The sequence below is a fragment of the Neopelma chrysocephalum genome, unplaced genomic scaffold (assembly GCF_003984885.1).
Source record: "Neopelma chrysocephalum unplaced genomic scaffold, ASM398488v2 Primary Assembly neopelma1_141, whole genome shotgun sequence".
NCBI classification, from domain to species: Eukaryota; Metazoa; Chordata; class Aves; order Passeriformes; family Pipridae; genus Neopelma; species Neopelma chrysocephalum.
Window position 1 is genome coordinate 331,356 of NW_020897803.1, and position 6,789 is coordinate 338,144.

A 6,789-nucleotide genomic window follows, 5' to 3' on the forward strand; every position below is an offset into this window, starting at 1 on the left:
AAATGGGCTGGTGATGCATTTCCCACCACGCAACCCCGTGGCCTCGTGGTTATTTTTGGGTGCAGGTGTGCGGGTTGATAACCTTTGTTTCGTGCCACGGGACTGACGCTTGTCCTGCAGAGGGTAACTCATGAGAAGGAGAGAAGAAGAATATTGTGGGGCAGGGGCTGGGAGAGGACAGGACACAGTTCCAAGGCACTGGTGGGTGCAGGGAAGCCGAAGAAGAGGCTGAGCTCAATTCCTGGCAGGAGCTGAGGGGTGGGAGAACTGAATAGCCGTGAGACGATGGCTTTGCCAGCCACGGCTCCGGATTGTCCTGACTCCTGTGCAGCTGAGCATTCTGGTGTTACAGGCACCTGACACAGATGGGAAAGTTATTGGTTCAACCCACCTATCTCCTCTCTCTTTTTCAGCCTTTGAGAGGTTTTTGCCCTGTCCTGTTTATTCAGCCAGCTTCAGGTTGTATTTTCTCTGTTTCTTGCCACAAATACCTCCCTGCTTCAATGCCAGGATGGACTATTTAGGTGATTATCAGCCTCAGGAAGAAATCCAACATGCTGTACCCTGGCTCAGTCTCACCATGGTGGTGGATGTTATGTAGAAACAAGAGCAACAGGAAATAAAATACTTAGTTTTCATGATACAAAGAAGATCAGAAATTCTGAAGGGAGGCAAATCTTCATTCTCCAGTGCAAATGTGGTGTCAAACTCCAATTGCCTTTTTTTTTTTACAGGGAATGTTGTTTTCTTTTTAGCGTGTTTTACTTTGAGGGAGCTGGGAGGATTTCTGAACAGAGAGACCAAAAATTAAAATACTTGAGCTTTCCTTTCAGAAGAGAAAAACCCAACACAGTCGAATAGAAGCAAACAAAAAAAAAAAGGGTTGATTTTCTTTTTCCTTTGAAAAGACATTTTTAATCCCCCCCAAAAGTCTGATGAGGTAATATTTGTCCATGTCTGCCCTGGGGGCTTAAGTCAATATTTGCTGCAAGTTAGAAAGAGATTCCTGCTATTGATCCACGTTAGCTTATTCTGGATCTTTTTGCAGTTTTCCTGACGTGTTTGTTCTTTGCCAGAGGCTGAGGCAGGACGTGGGATTGCTCAGGGGGCTGGTCCAAGCCTGGCAGCCCCTCCCTGGAGCACAGCATAGTCACGAGGTCAGAACAGGGGTGAGGGAGGGTCTCAAAAACTCCCCTTTGTCCAGTTTCCTTACAAAAAAAAGATTGCAGCAATTATTTATGCACTAGATTCTCCCAACTTTACAAAGTTGTGGGGTGGCCTGACCATCAGGATTGTCTTCCTGCATGTTGCTTTTCACATCCAGCTTGCCTGTCTTCAAAACTTTGGGGACAGCCAAGGAAATTCCCACTGCAGGTGAATGCACAAGGTGTGACACCCTTCCTGCTGCTGAGTGCTTGGGCCTGACATTGTGCACCATCAACACTCATCCCAGGAAAAAAACAAGACCCAAAAAGGCTCAGAAAGATTTTAATGGGGGCTGTAAAATCGGGGGGGGAACCTCCCCACCCCAAAAGGCAGGTGCTGCCCTGGCCCTCGTGGCCGTGTCTGGCTCACCTGTGGTGACACCAGCGAGGTGTGAGCTGCTTTAGAGGGCACACTTTGCTTCTCAAGCAGCTCCAGCACAAGAGCCAGGCCTCCAGCCAGGGCAAATCCCTGTGACTCCATGGCATGGGACACCCTGAGGGCCATAAAGCATCTGGGGCCAGGCTCGGGTTTCCCAGCAGCGAGAGCTGGAAAAGCCCTGGCAGAGTTTCCATCCACTTGTCCTGCTGAGGCAGAGCTGCTCCTCACAGTGTGTTTTCTGCTGCTCTGCCCTGTCTTGCTTTAAAAGCAAGGGGTTGTTCCCCGAGGGGCTTTTTGGGGGGATTCTTCACAGCTTGTCCTGTCAGGGCTTTTGGGACAGATGGGCACAGTGAAGGCAGTGACTGGGGAACCAGTCGAGCTCCCTGTGTGTGCAAACATAAAGCTGGACCCACCATGAATGGTCCTTTCAGGGCCCCAACCCCATTCCCTCCCCACATCCCCGCTGGGTTTGAAACTAGTGATTTTCCCTAATTTTTTGGGGTGTGTGGTCCAACTGCCCCACATCCCCCCTGCTTCCTCCCGTTCCAGCTTGGCACCGAGTGCTCCACAGTAAAAAACACACTTTATTGTTTTTTTAAGCATCATAAAGATAAATGTGCCCACCAGCATGGTCCCACCCAGCCCTGCTGAGCCTTCTGAGGGCGTGCAGGGGTGGCCACGGTGGGGGAAGAAGCCTTCTTTTCTTCTCTGGGTGAGAATCTGCACCGCAGATCTGTGGCATTCATGTCACAACCTGTGCCAAGCCACGCTGGCTCTGGGGCAGGGGGGTTTTCAGCCTTCACTCCTCGTGGTTAGTGCTATGTCAGACTCCAGACAGCTGGATCCAGGTCCTGCTGGGGTGGAGGGATGGGAATTTGTGGTGCTTCACGTTGGCTGAGAGAGCCTTGGGCCAGAAGAGAGATGAGGATGCCACCCAAATAAAAAAAAAAAACAACAAACAAGTCCCCCCAAAAATAAACAAAAAAAAAGCAACCTTAAAATTGTCTTAGGAGGTCTGAAAATGAAAGCCTGATTGGGAGAAAATTACCATCCTGTGGGTACACCGAGGAATGTGAAGGAAAACCAGAGGGATTTGAAAAGCCCCCGGGTTTGGCTCCATCGTGTTAATCAATAGTTAGTTTTGGCCTCCTTGACCCCAAAACAACCCAAAGGGTTTCTTCCTTCACATTTTGATCACACTTGGTGATCAGAGCACGAGGGATTTATGGATGGGGGGGCCTTGCTGACTTCTCCAAACTGCACCACACCAAGCACTGCTGCCTTCCAACTTTATGTACCTTTACTAACCTTGACTGGATGTTTTCCTTCCCCTTCCCAGCTTTCCAAAAACTGGTGGTGTGTGTGGAGGAGGCAGGTCCAGGGCCCCAGGTACCCCTCATCTGTGCTGGAAAGAGAGTTTTCTGGCTCCCGTGGCTGTTCAGGTGGCAGAGCCTGGCATCTCAACGTGCCTCAGGGCTTGGGGACTCATTTCTCACTCAGGCAGAGAGGGGGAGGTGGACTCCCAGCCCCTACCAGCAACTTTCTTAGCTCTCTTACCCCATTTTCAGCTCTCTTACCCCATTTCTCAGCCCTCTTACCCCATTTCTCAGCTCTCTTACCCCATTTTCAGCTCTCTTACCCCATTTTCAGCTCTCTTACCCCATTTCTCAGCCCTCTTACCCCATTTCTCAGCAGTCTTACCCCATTTCTCAGCCCTCTTACCCCATTTCTCAGCTCTCTTACCCCGTTTTCAGCTCTCTTACCCCATTTCTCAGCCCTCTTACCCCATTTCTCAGCTCTTACCCCATTTCTCAGCCCTCTTACCCCATTTCTCAGCCCTCTTACCCCATTTTTAGCTCTCTTACCCCATTTCTCAGCTCTCTTACCCCATTTCTCAGCTCTCTTACCCCATTTTCAGCTCTCTTACCCCATTTCTCAGCCCTCTTACCCCATTTCTCAGCTCTCTTACCCCATTTTCAGCTCTCTTACCCCGGCACCACTGACGGGCTCTGCACTGAGAGGAGCAAAGGGCAACAGGGCCAGTGTTAAAATTAGACATGTGAGGAGCCCTTATCCCCAGCCAGGCTTTATCAGGCAGGCAGGCAGGCCTTATCCCACCCCATAATCCCCTCTTCTGGAGGCTCTTGAGCACTGCCAGTGACACCAAAAATGTGTGGTGTGGAAATTGTCACCTGAGGAAAGGGAATTATCCCAGGGGGGCTCCCCCAGCCCCAGCCGTGCTCAGGGGTTGGACAATCTTTGCAGTAGCTCCTCAGGAGAAGCTGAAGCATCTTCCCTCTTGGCCTGGCTCTGCAGGGCACGGGGGATTATCCTGCTGTCCCCCCTTCCCAGGGCTCAGTCGTGTCACTGGGAAATTTGGCTGCTCCAATAATGCTGGGGCTGTTTCAAGTCTGGCTGTATCTGATGCTTAATGTTTGACTTCAGATCAGGTGCTGGAAGTGTTTGATGTGGTTGCCAGCCACGAACCCAAATGTATTCTGCAGAGGGGAGGGCCGGAAAGGATAAATCCTACCGTGAGAGGAGGGTCCTGAACGGAAACCTCAGACCTGAAAGGCCTGGAAAGAAAAAGGGTTTTAAGTATTATGCCCTGAGGCACCTAAATAAAATCCTGAAACCAAACAGCTCCTTCCCCTCACTCCATCTGCCTTCTCTTGGGGTACCTCTGGTTTCGTATCGTTAACCCCTCTATTTCTCCTGCCTGGGGTGTCACACACATCCTGGGGGCTTTATCCAGCCTGAAAGTGGTGCTCCAAGGTGAAAAGCTGTGCAGTCACAGGCTTGGTTGAGGTTTTATAATTTAACCCTCTCTGGGTCTCCTCTGTCAGAGGCTCAGTGTGGGGCAGCAGCCCAGCCCCAGGCCAGGGCTCCGAGCTGGTGCTGTGAAGGTTTCCATCTCCCTGCACTAAACAGGGTTCTGGAGGCTTTGGTTGCTCCCAGAGCCTCTCCAGGATTCAGCAACTCGAACTCACACGCTTCCTACGTGCTCTTCACAGCCACACTCCCTCTGCTTCTATATTTTTAATGAGCTCTTGACAGTTTTACTCTTCCCCTCTCTGCCGCAGGGATGAGCCCGTGATGCACAGCCCGCACACCCTGCAGCTGGTGGGACCCATTTCCAGGTGTCCCGCAGCTAAAATGGGGTAGGACCTGCAGGAACTGCATCCCTGGACCCCCCTGGCCCAGAGCCTTTGGCACGTGGGCCTTGTAAAGGGTGTTGAACCTTTCCAGGGCTCCATAAACAGCAGCCTCTGGCTGCCAGAGGAGCCGAGAGGAGGAACCTCTCTCCCCTCCTGCTGCCTTTCCCCTCTGTGCCGACACCTGATTGATAAACCAGCAATGCATAAGGACACACGTTTAATCCACTACTTCTCTTAATCACCTCGGATAACGGGTTGTGTCAGCTTGCACTTTCCTTTTTTTAAGGGTGTTATTATGTTCTGCTTCCTCCTCACTGTTTATGAACTGGTTTCTCTCCAGGAAGGCTCCAAAATGCCTCCTCCAGTCTTTGTGGGTAATTGTCTGATCAAAGCCCTGGGGAGAACAGGGAGAAGGCAGAGGGGACTGGCCCCTTTTGGCTACTCTGAACAGCTTCCAGCCTTCAAAGACCCACTGTGGTCCCACCCAGAACCTGGAGACGGGCTGTGGTGTCCTCAAGCTGCCTCTGCAGCCAGGAGGCTCCTCCAGCAGATAAAGGCCTTTACCAGCCCACAGCACTTGGCATGTTCTGCCAGGCAGGGCCCACAGAGCTCAGCTCACCCCGTGGCCCTCGGTCCTGCCAACAAGCCCAGCCCTTGGGGTCTCTGCCTGGCCACCCATTTCCCCAGTCTCTGTTCCCCCCCTTCTGCCCTGTGCCACAGAGGAGAGAAGGAAGGGGGTCAGAGGAATGCTCTGTGTGCAGCGTGACCAGTGTGGTTCCAATGGGGGGGTGTGAAAAGGGTCCTTGGGATGCTGTTGGCATGGGTGGGTGCTGCCAGCTCCCGGGAGCCTTCTGCCCTCCCCTCTGGAGGACACACAGGGATGCTGGGGTGGCTCCAGCACTCCAAAGGAAAGGTTAACTCCCTTTCAGGGGCTTTTGGTGCTGGAATGAACCCCGGCTGACACCTGGGTGCTGGAGTTTCAAGCTTTTCCAGCCGTATTCAGGAGGGGTGGGGACCTGAGCCGAGGTGGCCGGGCAGCAGGGAGAGGAGGGATGTTCCTGTGTCAGGGAGAGGAGGGATGTCCCCGTGTCCCCAGGCAGGGGCTGGGCAGGGTGCTGTGCCGCGCCCCGGTGTCTGTGTGTGTTTGCAGCCCCTCCGGCTGCAGTATTTGTGTGTCACAGCCGGGCTCCTGCAGCCTGAGCTCCCCCAGCAGTGGGAAGCCACAGCCACGGCTCTTGGCACGGCGGGGACATGGTTGCAGCACAGGAGTCCCCACAGAGATGGGGACAGGCTGCCAGCGCTGCCCGGAGCCCTGCAGAGCTGGAATGCGAATTCCCCGCGGGTGAGGCGACACTTGGCTCATGAAAGATGCCCTTGAGCCGGGGAGCCGGGGGCTGCAGGACGGGGCTGCTCCGCGGCCAAGGGCAGCCTGTTTGCGGAGGGGAGCGATGCTGGCACCTCCTTCAAAAGGATTCCGCCGGCTCCAGCCCGCGCTTAATGCCCGCTTTGAGCTCCGGGGAAGTTAAAAATCTCGGGGCGCTTTCTGAAGCGACGCGCGGAGCAGGGCAGGCTCCCGGTTCCCAGGAGCAAAGGGATGCTCAGACACTGTGGGTTTGTTGGGTTTCAGGGATGTGTGCCTGGATCACACCCAAGCGAGACAAAACCAAATATGCAAAGTGCGTGGGGATAGAAATGAAAGCAGCAGTGGGTCGTGGCTTTCCCTGCAGTCCATGCTCTGAAGATCTAAGACATCCCTCAGACCAGCTTGCAAACAGTCCCCCCACCTCCCCAGCCCAAATATTTGGTGACTCCAGCTCTCCCAAGCTGTCCCACTGACATATTGTCAGCCAGTTTGGACAAAAGGCTCTGTGAAATTTTAACAAGGGAAAAAAAATTCTGCACTTCTTGGCCTTTCTGCTGAGACTTTGAGCTGAAAATTCGCTGCAACTGAAAGGGAGAAAACTCACAGAACTCTATGTGTCCCCATCTGTCACCACGAATTGCACAGAGCTGACTAAGGGCTGTTGGTGTTCCAGGAGTGGGGGTG